We start from the raw sequence: 15199 nt of genomic DNA on the forward strand, positions 1-15199 counted from the left end.
AACAGCTGATACAGGACACAGCAGCTACACTTGCATCATTTGTCATGATCCAGAAGCTCAGGACTCACCAAACCAACATCACCAGTGACCCAGGCAATCTCTGGAGCAAGCCAGGGGTGAAAAGCTGGTCCTACCCTCCCCTTTGGAGCAGACCCACATGCATTGGTCTTGTTGTCCAGCTCCTTTCATGTTTCCCCACTCCCTTATCAACAATGAGGCCTTTCTTGGGTGGACAAAGTGTCACAAAGTCTTTCCTTATTCCTGCCTGCAAAGGTAGCAGGTATTTGCAAGGCAATGCAGATTCATGAAGCCATCTCAGGGCTACATGTAAGATTTAAACTTTCCAACAAGGCCACTTAAAGTGCAACAGAGAAATGCTTCACATTTAACTTTACATTTAACTTTGTCAAACCTGAATACTTTGGTACAGTTTACAGGAGAGATCTGTACATTTTATCAGGCTCTTGGTAAAACTATAAGAAAAAAGACCTTGTTCCAATGGGGCAAATCTTTGGCTTCTTGATGCAGTTTAATTTATTACCCATATATGATTGCTATGATAATACAAACCTGCTGTGTAAACAGCATGTCACCTCTCCATGTAGACACTGATTTATATGTCTCATCACCCACTGAAGATAAAGCAGGGAACAGTCCAGCCAAAAAAGATAGCCGGCTAATTTCTTAGCCAGTAAAGCACATCTTTTGTTTGGTTGATCTGCTGTTTGGCTCAAAAAAAAAGAATAGATATGCTAATAAAAAGGATTATCACATAAATTTCTTCAAGTTGGTATAACTAAGTGCAGTGCTGGAGCCAGCAGTTCCTAAATTAAATTCACCCTTCTGTGATGGAGTCAGTAGATTAGTGACTAGACCTTCAACTTTCCAAAATCTAAGTTAAATGATTGTATTCATACAAAAGAGGGTTTGGAAAGTCTTGCTTTTCACTTGCTAATTTATCCTTGTGAAGTAGAAGGAGTTTGGTCTGGTTTCTTTCCAGCAATATATATTTCCTAATGTGTTAAACATTTATTAGGGAGCAGAATTTATATGTAAAAGTTGGAAGGCAGATGGTTAAAGTAAAAACCCTTCAGGCTGTCCGTTCTAATATATAAACAATGGGATCTTTATGTTTTGCCTGTTCAACAGTTCTTGAAAATTGTTCTTTAGCAAACTGCAGCACCTTCAGTAACCAGAGGCAGCTCTCTTTCACTCACTTCTCTCCTCTATAGCCAAGGGTCATAAGGTGCTGAGTGCCCAGTTTCCATTGCCCTTGCTTGATTTATATGCTGCTTTCAGAGGAATTAACAGGTGTTTGACAGGCACTCTGACATGACAAAGTCTATGTCCCATGTTTGATAACTCGACAATGGAAATAAGCATGTGCTTCAGACTTACTGAAAAGTAAACATCAGCTGAGCCTTGGAAAGCAAAGGGCTTTTAGGTGCTGAATTCTTTCTGAGATATAGCCCATCACAAGCTTGCAAATGGCTCAGAATTTATAAACCCATTTTATAATACAAGGGAAGAAACTGTGTAATAAACTTTCAGTCATAGGACGAGGTAAAGGGGTAAAATGTGCACAGATCAGACTGAGCATGTTAACACACAGTTAACAGTCCTGTTTCTATTTAACTGGAATGGCAAAATGCTGCAAGGGGGGCAGTAAACCACAGAGCACCCATGTAAGTACCAAGTTGCAGAGGCCACCTGTGTTAGCTCTCTCCTGCTTGAGTATACTGAAAGCAATATGTTTGTTAAAACACTGCTTCTACTGCTACCATAGTGCACCCAAATCTTTTCCATTCCTGTAACTAACGAATCAGCTTTTTGCAGACAAGGAAAAACAAAAAAAAAAAAGAAAAAAAAAAAAAGAAAAAAAGGAAATTAAAAAAAAAAGAAAGAGGAATTCTGCCAGACAGTCCTAGCTTAATTCTCTGAGTGTCGTATGTCTATCACATATACTGTGTCCCTTGGAATAATAATAATTGAGCCAGGCAGCTGAGTCTTGCTGTGGGTATCTACAGGGAGGGGGGATGGGGGCTGTGATAAAAGACTCATCAGTTTCAGCTTAGTTCAGTAGACATCTGTGCAGCAGAGGACCTCGTGATGATCCTGGCAGCAGCTCTTTTCATTTGGGTTTGGCTTTTTGTGCTGAATGCTTTTTGTACTGAGTCCCCGTACCAGCCTGTCTCAGCACTTTCAGAGCCAGAGCTTTTTCTCTTCATAAGCTCTAGGTTTTTTCACAGGCCACTGAGTCTGACTGGAGCTGTATCCAGAATTACAGAAAGCAGCAACCACCTGTCACCAGGACATTGTGCACAGTGGAGGGGAGAGCAGTGGGCTGGGGGTGGGGAGCTGGAGTGAGCCAGCTGATTGCAGGGGATTTCTGAGAAGCAGGGCCCTGTGCTTATCCATTTGCAAACACGGGAAATGATGACAGTGGTTGGAAGCTTTGAAGAGACTGAGGGAAGGGGAAATAGAGAAGCCAGAAAGAAAAGGACTAGGGGCTAAAAGGGACCTTGTCCAGAAAAGACTGATAAATTCTCCTTTTCAGATTCCTTGATCACTGGTAAGATTTGTTCTACATGCGAACATTCTCTTAGCTTGACAGAATCTTTATGCTCTCCACGTTTTTTTTGCATAAATTGGCAATAAGTGGACAACTTTTTCTTTTGACTCCTTGAAGACTGTATTGCCCACTCCAGTACTAGGGGGGTATCAGTAAGGAAAAAAATATTGCATGTCTCCTGATTCAGTCACATTAATTGCACTTCAGATTTTATGGTGATGCAGATTCAGTAGCCTTCTCACACAGAGGAATTAGCATTACTTTCTGACTTGTGGGGCCACTGCTCTCGCTTCTCCCTCTTGGAAAGCATTTACAATGGCTGGTCAGTTTATCTGAAATACTCCTTTGAATGGTGCAACCTGTCTTACTAAACCAGAGCATACTAAAAATATCATGCCATTTCTGTGGAGAATAATTTTATTTTCTAGCAAATAACAAAAGTGCGTAGAAATTTACTTTAATAGCTTATTTTAAAATAAAAACTGCATCCATGAAAATATCAGGTCCTTATTGGGCAGAATAACATTCTATTCTATGAAGTATGGAGAACATTATGGTCCCACAGCATTGTAGAAGTGTGTAATAACAGTTAGATAAAATCCTAATGTCTTTTGCCTGAAAAAATTCCACTGGTAACACTAAAGGAGGTTTTCATTGAACTGAAATGTATCCATCTGAACTACACTCCCCATTTTTACCCCTCATATCTAATAAAGAAAGTGTCATTCCAGAGGTTAAACCTGAGATCAGTTATCTTAGAACAGGACTAATTGCCCTCTGGAGAAGATGGTGGCTCCTCCTGCGTATTCTGTGTGCTCTAAAACTGAGCTTTAGTTTGGCACTTGACTTTTAGGTTATTGAAATTAAATTAGGCGAATCCCAACCCAAAACACATGCTTCTGTCCCAGGATTATTTTTAAACATGAATGGCAGAACATTAGGCTGACATTTACTCTATGTGTCATCATTTTTTGGTTCTTTACTTTATCCTGTGTATTTTGTAAATCTTTCTGATGTATTTCTTTCAAGTGCTGGAACAATGAGGCTCACCCTGAAGTTACTGATCAGGGAACACTGCTGTCACAGGGACCAAAGGAGAAGGGAGAAGTCTCAGCCAGAGCAACTGTGCTACTTGTCAAAGGTATGTGTCCTTACAGCCCTAGACCTGCTCTCACTCCTGACATGTTCAGTGAGATGACTGGGACCATTTTGACCTTAAAATGGAAGTATGAACAAGAATGGAAAACAGCGTGCTGAGATTAATTTCTTCTCTGACTCAATAATCTTGTGAGTGATACAAATGAAAGGACATTCCCTGCTTAGCAAAAGCTTCTCCTGTGCTCTGATTGTTTTACTTTAATTTTCTTTGTTTCATTACCCCACTCCATACAGGACCTTAAGAGTGTGGTACAGAATAAGATACAGAAATATACTCAGTCTCCAAAGCAGGAATGTAGTGAATCTCCTATATCAGGATAGCAGCACTTCTCTTAGCTACTCATAGGGATATAGATTCACAGTAATGAAGAATTGGGTCAGTCCAAATTTATTCCTTCTTGTAAACATATAATTACTATAAAACTTATTGCTTTCATGAAGATACAGATGGTATAATCTGTTTATAATACAGGGAGTTATTTGTGTCTTCATTGGGGACTTTATCATGCAAATGACTAGTTCTTACCTGATGTCAGGCAAATGATGTAATTGTCATAAGGCTGGAATATAATTTTAGTTTTTCTTTGGTGTGGTACTTAAGTATTAATGTCAAAAATAGAAGAGGTAGTGTAATTTGTACGGTCTTAATTCATTTCAATTCCTGTTTTTACTTTTGGACTTTTCAAAGATTCCAGAGAAATAGAATTGTAGATATGTACTGAGAAAAGCAGAAAATAATAGCTGTGTCTATGAGGCTCTTTTTATGTCAATGACCCTTCACTGCATACATGTTACAGTTTTTCATTTCCTACCAGTGTCACTGTGTCATACAACATAGCAACATGCATGTGCTCCCCAGTTCAACTACAGTTTTTGGATGGTTTTGGTAACTAATAAACCCAAGAACCCAGGAAGGACCTGGAATTTAGTTTATTCCCCATAGAAATAAAAAATTAATTTTGCAAAAGGTATGAAGGAGAACAGTATTATTAAGAAGATGGCAGGGACACAAACACACTACTTATGATTTAATTATCAACTGAGAACAGCTATTTTTTGAGAGGTGACCTTGTTCAAACCTCTTCCAACCATCTTCTTCTAAAAACTGCTTGATGCTGTGAAATATATCTCAATATAGTATCTACATGTCTGTTAATGTTGCACATTTGGCTTTAACTTGCAAGTTAGAGGGCACTGATGAGCTCATTCCCTTGCTTCCCTGCTATTATCTATGCGAGCTGTACTAGGTCACACAGTAAAGTCAGAAGTTTGCCCTTGATTCCCATCAAAATACATGGCAAGCATTACTCAAAATGTATTAAAGGATTTTGCTAAATTCACAAGGAAATAATCTTTGAAGAATCTCTCGCTGTGCGTTTGGTTGCTAAAAATACAGAAATCATTCAAACTATCCCTAAAGCAAGAAGATGTTTCATTCCTTGTAAATCTTTGTGGATTTAAACAAGAGGAAAAGGGAGATGTAAGTGCATCAGGGATGGCTGGTATTAGAAACTCCTATTTGTTGCTGCCACCTGCCCATGGCCAACTTTCAGAGACACTGGAGGAAAGAAGATTCCTCCCTCATTCTTAAGAAAGGCTTAAGGTATTCTTCAAATTACTCACTTCTATTTAAAATGTAACTGGAATAATTTGAATAGCTAAAATTCCCTAGACTACCCTGAGTTGGAAGGGACCCACAAGGATCATTATAAAAAAAGCTCTCCTAGTCCTGTACGAGACCACCCCACCCCATGTGCCTGAGAGCATTATCCAAATGTTTCTTGAACTCTGGAAGGCTGGTGCTGTGACCACTTCACCTTGACTCAAATTCACTGAATGACAGCAATTTAGTTTGGATTATTTGCTGATATTTTTTCTCATTCTTCTCAGAAATTATGGGAAAAAATTGACACAATGGTCATTTAAAATTTTATCTTCTGAATGAACTTGTTGGTGTGAAGTATTAAAACCAAATTTTGAGGTTCTACTAATTTCTCTGATAATCGTCTTTACAAACATATGTTAGATCAAAATATTTTTTCCAAGGATGGATGAAACTTACAGTTTCTCAGGGAATTGGAAAACACTTGCCTTGAACATGAATATTTGGAATGCTTTTCCTCTTTCCAATAAATCTATTTGTCTGCAACAAATAGAATTTCTGAAGTTTTTTTTTAGGGGGAAATAAACTATAATGTTGCAGATATATTAACAAATAAATTCAGAGTTACAAAAATCCCTTTTTTCAGTTGACCATAAAAACGGCGCTATTGAAGATGAAGATTTGTATATCTCTAGGAGACATAGCAACACTGTTGTAAAAATAAATTGAGCTATCCTTCTGCTACAACAACTAAACTGTGGTTAAAAATGAGATTGCTGACTTGAGCATGCCACCCCTCTCCTTCAGCACACCCCCAGCAAAAGCCTAATGGCCTCAAAGGCTCCCTTAATGTTGAACTGAATTCATTTGGGTGGTGCTGAGCCTTTGCAGAAGACAGCATGTGACTGTGATGAGCTTGCCTGAAGTTCTAGGGCTCAGGAGAAGCCAGGAACTGATTTGTCAAGCTGTTAATCAGAAAATTCTGGGCAATGATAGAGGATGATGCTAAAGACATTGTGGGAGAAGCATAGAGAGGTAAAACTGGCTTTAAAAAAATATCAAAGAAAGATCTTTTAAACTTAGATACTCCCTGTCATTCTTCAATGCTTTAGTTATTTCCTTGCAGGACACTATACCAAATTTTAATAGTGCATCAGGCAGAGGTTTAGAGAATTCTTCAACATTGGCTGAAATGTGGCAGATCACAGTGAAGATCTGCCAGATGACCATACAGCACATGCAAATCACACCACACTAATGCCACCACATCCTTGGTACAGGAAATAACTGGTGTATGTGCACTCTGGGTCAGAGCAGTCTATAAAGAGGACACAGTGTGTTCTCTGCATGTTCATACAGGACATACATTTCAGCAGCATCTGTTTCTTTCTGCTGCTTCTCTGAATCATAAAAAAGCAAAAATGTAGAGAAGGAAATTGTGTGTTTTATTTTTAATTGGGGATGGATGTTGTTTGGGTTTTTTTCTTGCTGGGTTGGTTGGTTAGTTTTGGATTTGGCTTGTTTTTTTTCCTATTGATATGTTACACATATACTTAGAAGATTGTTCTTTGGCAGAAGACTTGACTCTAGCCTAGTCAAGATGGGGTTTGAAATAGATTAGGTTATGGCCTGTAGAAGTCGAGGACTTGACTGACATACTGAATTCTCAGCATCTCTCCAAAGGTACTCCCATTTAAAAAAAACTAGACACTATGTATCCTAAGAGCTCTTGTAAAGTAAGATTTATGAGTGTGTAATTAAATGTATAATCAAATAGCATTTAGGAAACCCAGGTAAGGGTAGTTTCAGCTATTTCTTTCTGTTTCCTTTTCACATCAGCTTAGAACCATCTCCCTTCTTCCATTCCCTGGGGAAGCAAGCTGTTGTAAGGTGGCTGTACAGGTGCAGGATAGACTCTGCACTTAAGCTGTGGGAACATGGGTGTGCTGGATCCATGCTCAGGAAACTGATCTGCTTGTGGTCTCTCAGTAACTCCAGACTGGTCTGCCCAGCTAGATGCTCCCCTATCCTCTGTCATGCCACATTTGTCCTGCTCCTTAACTCTCCTGTTTCTTTCTTTGCTGTGGAGCATGGATCCTAACAGGGGGGAGAAATGCAAGAATTCATAACAAAACATGGGGTAAAAAGACCATCTCCACTGAAGTTAATAATCAGCAGGGTCCAAATTACCTCTTATTAGCATTTATTTTACAAAGAGGCAGGGTATAATTTCACGATAGATTCAGATTTGGAGAGGGACTATAATCAGCCTCCTGAAGAGCTCTGCCTGAAGTACATGGCTGCTTATTTCTTTTCCAAATTGCACCCCTCTCTTTCCCCCTCTCTCGCTTACCCCTCCCGCCCCGTTCTCTTTCTTGATCTCTTTGAATAATGCAATCACTTTGAATAGCCCAGACAGGCCTGAAGATTAGGGAGCCTGTTTGTGGAGCAGGGGGCCAGCTGAATAGGCACAGGAGGCTGGCTCCCCAGGAAAACAAGGCGCTGGGAACTAGGCCAACTGTGAAGAGCATGTGCTGGGAGGGACTGAATAGGCAAGCAGCCGGCCAGCCCATATGTCAGGCTGTGCCACAAAGACTTCTCTGCACATCTACCATGACAAACAGGATTACCGAAGACAATTAATCTGGCACGCTTTATCAAAATCAAGCGCTGACCCCCAACCTCTCCCCCCAGCATGCAGCAGATGCCACGCTCCAATTCAATGGAGCTCAAGTGTTCCCTTTTTCGCTGCTGAAAGGCATCCAAAGCCTGAATAAGGTTGGCGTGGACTAATTGCAAACACTGTCTGATGGTGACAGTCCTAATCAAATGAGATGAGCTCACCTTTTCTGTAAACTTCTAATGGGAAGGCTGGTGGCAACTCCCCATCAGCTGCTGGCAGAAAGAGAAACGCATGGGGATGAAGGGCTTTCCCCCTCCTTTCTCCCCCTTCCTTCTCACTGCCTGATGGAGGATGAGGACAGCCACACAAATCCTTTCATGTTGAGCCTTTTGGGTGCTTCATCAGGAGAGGGATGGAGAAGGGAAAGCATTGGAGCCACCTCTGTGCAGCAGCATCTCTGCTCTGCAGATGCCGCAGAGCAGCCAAAAGGCAGCGTGCCGACGCTTACTGCTATGCTAGAAACCAGGCTCCACAGCCAGGCTGAGCCCTCAGCTGATGTCAGTGGGGCTGTAAACATCCCCCTCAGTATCTGACCCTGCCTTGGGATGTTCCTGTTGGCTCTGTAGTGCAGAGTATAAACTTACACTCATTAGGACCAGTCATTTCTTTTCATGCCCCTCCTTGGTTTATTTTATTTATATTTCAACATATAGGAGTTTCAGAAAAGCCTGCCCAGTTGACCTTAATAGAAAATGAAAAGTGAAGTTCAATAAGAAAGGGGGGGAAAGGAGTGAAAAACTAATAGTATTTTATCTTATTGCTTTTGTATTTACCTTACTGCTGTTCAAATAAGCAGGCCAGATTCTTGCTGCTCACCCTAGTATGCATAGGCATCTGTACTACAGAAATGCCTCATGGGCAGTCCTCTCCTCACAAAAAACTGTTTGTCCTCTTAGTCTCACTCAGATTAGAGCCAAGTGCCTGTGTTTCTATATTGGCATCCTCTTGCTTGTTAGTGTGGATGGAGTGAAGGTTTGCATAGGCATGGATGAATGGTTCTTTCAAGTATTTTTTCCCCCAAGTTTTCAAATGAAAGTTCTGTTTGTTCAAGTAAAATTTGGTAGACCCTCCTCAGCTTTATTAAGTTAAAACCCACTCAAAAACAAATTAAAAAAAGGTAGTAGCAAGTTATACAACACAGAACACATGTTTCAGTATAGTCTTTCATTTTGTAAAATTTGCACAAATGAAAGATTTAAAATCTTTGATTTAGGAAATACTGTCAAAGGTCTTATAATATTTTAATACAACATTTTTTCAAGCTGAAAAAGAAAAATATCTCTTTTCTTCCCATACACACCTAAGACAAAAGATTTAGTTTAAAACAATCTTTGTAACAATTTTTCTTTCAAAGTTCTTTCCTGGCAATATGGACAGCATTTTGGCCTGAATGGTATCTGTGTTCCAATGTGTTTATCATCTGTTTTCTGTCAGAAACTTGACATCTAGATGTTACTTCCCAACCTACTTTCATGGCTATCCTCAGCATAACACCTGATTCTTCAGTGATTTGAATGATTTTAACTTTTCTCTTAAAGTAAGGGTAGTAAGGGACTGGCACATTCCATGAGCAGAAAAGGCACTAAGGAGCAGGAGGTGACTGATTACCTTGATTTCTGAAAAGAGGATGAAAACAACCTGGTTCACATTTTGGCCCATGAGGCCATGTCCCTTTGCACACAAACCTGTGTTGGTGGCTCCAGGTTCACACACATCCAGCAACTTTGATTTTCATTTTCTAAGTATGAATTCTCAGCACTATGTGTCCTAATTAAAAAAAACTCAAAACACCAGAGTTGGAATGGGCTGACACCTGCAGAAGCCATGGCTGTGGGAAGGGACCTCTCACTAGAGCAGCGCTTTCCCAACTCTAGCTGCAATATGCAAGTTGTTCTTATCAGCAGTGCACTGCTAACGATGCCCCTCAAATCTGCCAATGTTTCTTCTTCTTGCATAGCAGGAATGGGATGTTTAAATGATAGTTACAGATGGAGGAGCAGCTGATTTTGGTATTGCAATGTTTACACTCTAGCAACATGTTCCAGCATTTGAGAAATGCAGCATCCAAAGAGAGTCCAAATGGAAAATCAGGAAACAGAGCTAATACTGCTCAAGGCACTGAGCAAAGGCCGGCTGCAGATCACACAGCAGTTCATTGTTGTGGTACTCTGACATCCCATAGAACAGCACTTTCCAGAAATCAAAGTCCAGGTTGTGTTTTTATTCAGAGTGCTAAGGTTGATTTCTAAGAAATCTCTGGTAATGAAGTGATATATGGAGTTAGGAGAGAGCTAAACTGAAGATAATCGCTGCTGTGCAAGAAAGGTGAAGGAATGAGCTAAAAATACTAATAAAAAAAAAAAAAAGAAAAAAGAAAGGGATGAAAAAGCACAAACACCCCAGAAAATTCACTACAGGCTAAAGTAGCAACCGGTGAATGAAGTGACAAAGTATTGATCTGAAATACCAGGTGAAGAGGAGAAGATATTTGTGTCTCCACATTGTGAAGAAAGGAACTGCCTTAAGGATGTGAAGTCCTCTGTGGAGGCTTGCTGAGGGGTGATGGGCAAAAAAGAATCCCTGAGGCAGCCAGAGGCTGGCTGGCATCTGAGCTCAAAATGATCACAAAGTCCTGATGAACCTCTCTTTCTGCCTCACTCAGATTGATCACTGGCAAGGTGGAGAATAATTTATAACATGGCTAGATTAAGAAATAGAAAGACTGTGATCCATTTAACTGTAGTTAATTAAAACATTTCTCTGAAACCCAGGGGTATTTCTTGCACAATTTTTAAACTAGTTTTGTAGCAGCTCTGTAGGTCACAGCACCATATATTGCTGCCATAAGTACCAAGATGACAAAGGGTCTGGAAGGTGGAGCTGATATGATAAGACTAAGTGACATGGGTGGGAATTTCTCCCAGCCATTAGCAGAGGGAGGAACTTGCTCTTAAAAGAAAGACTCATGTCAAATCATATTTCTAAAATGTCATCTGGTTTGCAGTGGAATATCCACCATTTTTCTAAATTACACAGTTTGTACAATTGAAGTGTAATTCAGAAATGACATAGTATTGACAAAGAAAGGGTCTCTCCTTCTCCACTGACCCCAAGGAATTGCCATAGCCTGCAGAGAGCAGTAGAAATTTTGACCTACTTTATCATGCCTACTCATTGCTGTCAAGATGTTTCTTATGTCTGTGAAACAGTAATCACTGACTTTTATTTTGAACACATAATTATGCAGTGATTTGGATCAGGATACCAAAGTTCCTACATTCTCCTGTTCTCATATCATGATAAGATCAAATTTTTTGAAGTTCAAGTAAATATGCCTTACTTATTTTCTTTCATCTTTTTCATCTTTTTCTCTTGGACTCAAACAGGTGCCTTCATTTTGGGTGACACAATGTCTCTTAGAATGCATCAGAGGATTTTTCTTCCTCTCTAGTTCTCTGTAGCTGCTTTCAGGTCTCCCGCTCAGTTCTTGCTGAAAGCTTTCCTCCAGGCCAGAATATGTAGCCTAATTCAGATAATTCACATGAAAAATCATTCTGTGTTGCACTGCCATTAAGTGTGGAATTTTGGTCACTGTGGTGTACTTTTAACGTGGCCAAAGAAATATAGCCAATACATGAAAGTTTGTTGTCTTGTTTTGCTCATGATTCTGTTAGTACCTCACTACTTAGGAAAATGAACCACAAATGGCTTGAAGAACGAATCAGTTTTATCCAGTAGAGTAGAGAAATGAATTATAACATCACTGAGTAATGTTTATGGTAGAGGAAAGAAAGTGTTCAATTGCTGGAGGAGTGAAACATTCATGTATGAATGCATAAAGACACTCTGGCAGAGTTTGGTGTAGTGAGCTCAGGCCAGTAATCTGCCACTTCTTTTGATTTATGGGCCCCTAAATATAGAGGTGCAGATCCTGCCTAAGTAACTTAAGCCAAATGACATGGCACTTGCCCTCCTTTTTGGGTTTGACAAACCTCTTAGCAGCAGCTTAAGGAACACTGCAAGCCCACATTCCATTTTCTGGTTTAGCCCCTTGTCCCTAGCACACAGCTTTGAGGCACCATGCTGCCTGTGGCCCCTCCTGACTTTATCCTTGGCCATGTCACACCAACCAGAGAGGGCACACTGTGGTGTTGCTCCCATCACGTCACTTGCTTTGGAGTTTTCTGGGTTTGGGGATGTTTTACCTTAAAGCCACTAATTGCTGATAGTTTCTGGCTAAGGTGCTTTTGAGTGCTCAGTAGGAGACAACATGTTTTTTTGGTTCAGCTGGAGTTTCAGAAAACAAAAATAAGATGAGAATTTCAGCATAACTGAAAAAAAAACTTTCTGAAGTTTTAACAATCTTTGAAAACTAAGATTAGCAAATAATTGTGGATTGGTAAATCAAAGCCTTAGGTTTAGAAAATACCCAAAGTATTCTGATTATTACAACAATTATTTTAATTATGAAGCCAGAATAATTTGATGAAATTTACAAGAGTTTGCAAAACATCTTATTTGACTCAAATCCTTATCTCCTAAATAATACATTTCAGCTAGAAAAGTTTACTTAGTTGCAAGTATTTGATCATATAAATAAGCAGAAGGATCTTTTTGGTCAGTTTTGAGATTTGAGAATGGTCTTAGGACAGTCTTGGCATTGCAACCAGAGGTGATTTCTGGTCTACAGAAATAGAGTGGTGGAAAATATATTCTGCTCTCCTGAGCACAAAGCTGCAAAAAACAAGGAGTGAGTGAGAATGATCCTTTCTTGAGATGGGGCTCTGCATTGTATCACTGCAGCAGTCATGCTGCTATTGATTTTGTATCTTCTAAAGAGGTTCAGAGAGCAGGACACAGGCCTTACAGAGAGGCAGATGGGAAACTCAGATCTGTTCCACATTGGTTCAGTTTTGAAGCCACTGCCTTGAAGATCCCACACAAGCTATATCTGAGAAGATACAACCATGGGTGGATTTTTGAAGACATAAGATCTTGACAGCAAATGACAAAAAGTAAATGTGATCTACAACTAGGTTAATTATCAGCCCACTGATATGTGTGTGCTCTGAAATGCATTTGGGAGCAAGTACAGAATGGATCTAAAATTCACAGAAAAAGTAATTCCACTTTTCTGTAGTTGGAAAAAACCAGGTTTTCCTTTTATTTCTTTTTTCTCTCTCCCATCTTTTTCATCTTTAAATTGTTATAACACCAAGTGAACATTGAGATAAACTGCTGTTCAGATAATTCACTGTCAAAAATATTGAGCATACTTTAGTTGGATGGCAGCAGTAATGGTCTTTTCAAGTGCCTCTGCACAAAAGCTGAGCCTATCAAGATTTTTTGGCAGGCACTGCGTTTAACTTGTCATGTTATATATTGCAGCAATGCAGTTGAGGATCAGTATAAATCAACTTACAAGTCTGGAGGAAATGGGGGAATGTGCTTCTGCAGCCCACTGGCAGCTCAAGTGTCTATCAGAAGGTGGCAGCATCTCAACATCGTTCAGTCCAGTAGGGGAAAAAAAAAAAAAAAAAAAAAAAAAGAAAGAAAAGAAAAAGAAAAATCCACCCCTCAATCTACATGTCCAGAAAGCTGAAAGCTCTTTACATTCAGGCAGGATGTACACACTACTGCCTTGAATTTATGGGTTTGATGAATTCATGCGGTTATGGACAGGCAGGAAGGTGAAGTTTTGATAACTCTTCAGTCTTCTTAATGTAAAAATGGGAAACAGGCTAAGTAGGTGCTAGAAGGAAGGGAAGTGAAAAATAAATGAGAAAATATGGCCATGTAAGGGGTCAGAAACAGCCCACCCCCAACCAGAGGGGAATTTTGTGGTAGCTGTGTTGGAAATATTGAGCAACAAAATATGTAGTTCCTAATAAATTTTTGGGATTTTATCTCCTACCAGTGTGACAGAGAATAACTCTTTTTTCACAGCTATCACACCCTGTATTGTCAGATGTCATGATCTCATCACAGGCTTTGTGGCTTTATTGTTGTTTTTTTAAAAACCCAGCCTTTGAAACTGGGCAACTGGACAGGATCCCCAGTTTTCACTTAAACACCACTATAACCAAAAATAGCATGATTTGAACCCTCGTGGTTACTGAAACAGTCAAAAAACATGTGCAAAATGCTCTCACAATGTTCAAAAACCAGAAGGCAGTGTGGAAAAAATACCAGAATTTAAAGTAGAAAAAATAAAAATGACATTTCATAAGGTTAGCAAAAAGTCATGCATCCAGTGCACTGATTGACAATAGAGTGTTGCTTGATGGGAAGGCTGGGCCCAGCACATAAAGCCAGGCATGTCAGAGTGTACTCTGATAGGGGTGGGATCAAGTGCCTGGCTTAGTGCATAGCCATGAGCACAAAATGGTGTTGCTCACTTCAGTGAGATTATTTGCTGATTTACAGCTCAAGTCATTGCTGAACTGAGCTCTTAACTTGCTTAAGGATTAATCCAGTGTCCAGTGCGTTTGATGGTAAAAATCTCAAAATGGGGTCATCAGTGTCGTTGTACAATGTTTGGGGGTGTTTTTAACATGGAACTGCCTCAGCTGGCACTTGATCCACCCTGTATAAGGGCGTGGAGTACAATAAGAAATATTGTACTAATGGCCACCACAAGGAGTCCATATGTGGCCAGAAATTGCTACCCTAATACTCAGAGAACCATGGCATGTTACTTTCAATGTTTCTATTTGTGGTGGGTTGATCCTGGATGGATAGCAGGTGCCCACCATCATCACATTGTCACTGTCCTCTTCACTGGGCAGGGGAGAAGAAATAAAATTAAAAGCTTGTGGGTCCAAATATGGTCAGGGGAGGATCATTCACCAATTACTGTCATAGGCAAAGCATACTTGACCTGGGGAAAATTAATTTAATTTATTACCAATCAAATCAGAGTAGGATTAAGGTACTAAAACCAAATCTGAAAAGGCCTTTCCTGCACCCCTTCCTTCTTCTCAAGCACAGCTTCACTCTCAAATTTTCTACCTCCTCTGGGAGCTGGTCCATCACATCATCTGTGCTTCTCCCTCTCTCTCAGGGAAGGATTCCTCACATTCCTCCCTTGCTTCAGCATGGGGTCCATCCCACAGGAAATAGTCTTTCCCAAACTTCTCCATCAGGCTGCAGTTCTTCATGAACTACTCCACTGTGGGTCCCT

General features: G+C 40.0%; 1 long non-coding RNA gene across 1 annotated transcript in view; it reads left to right on the forward strand.

Moving 5' to 3' along the window:
• Positions 1-2434: 2434 nt before the first annotated feature.
• Positions 2435-15199, forward strand: part of LOC139600461 (uncharacterized) — a 47562-nt gene continuing 34797 nt past the window's right edge. The window contains exons 1-2 of the long non-coding RNA XR_011682554.1: positions 2435-2572; positions 3602-3713. This is a non-coding gene — a long non-coding RNA (uncharacterized lncRNA). The remainder of the gene's footprint in view (positions 2573-3601; positions 3714-15199) is intronic.

Source organism: Agelaius tricolor, unplaced genomic scaffold, assembly GCF_023055355.1.
Source record: "Agelaius tricolor isolate 1412-34295 unplaced genomic scaffold, bAgeTri1.0.p SCAF_2, whole genome shotgun sequence".
In the NCBI taxonomy this organism is placed as follows: domain Eukaryota; kingdom Metazoa; phylum Chordata; class Aves; order Passeriformes; family Icteridae; genus Agelaius; species Agelaius tricolor.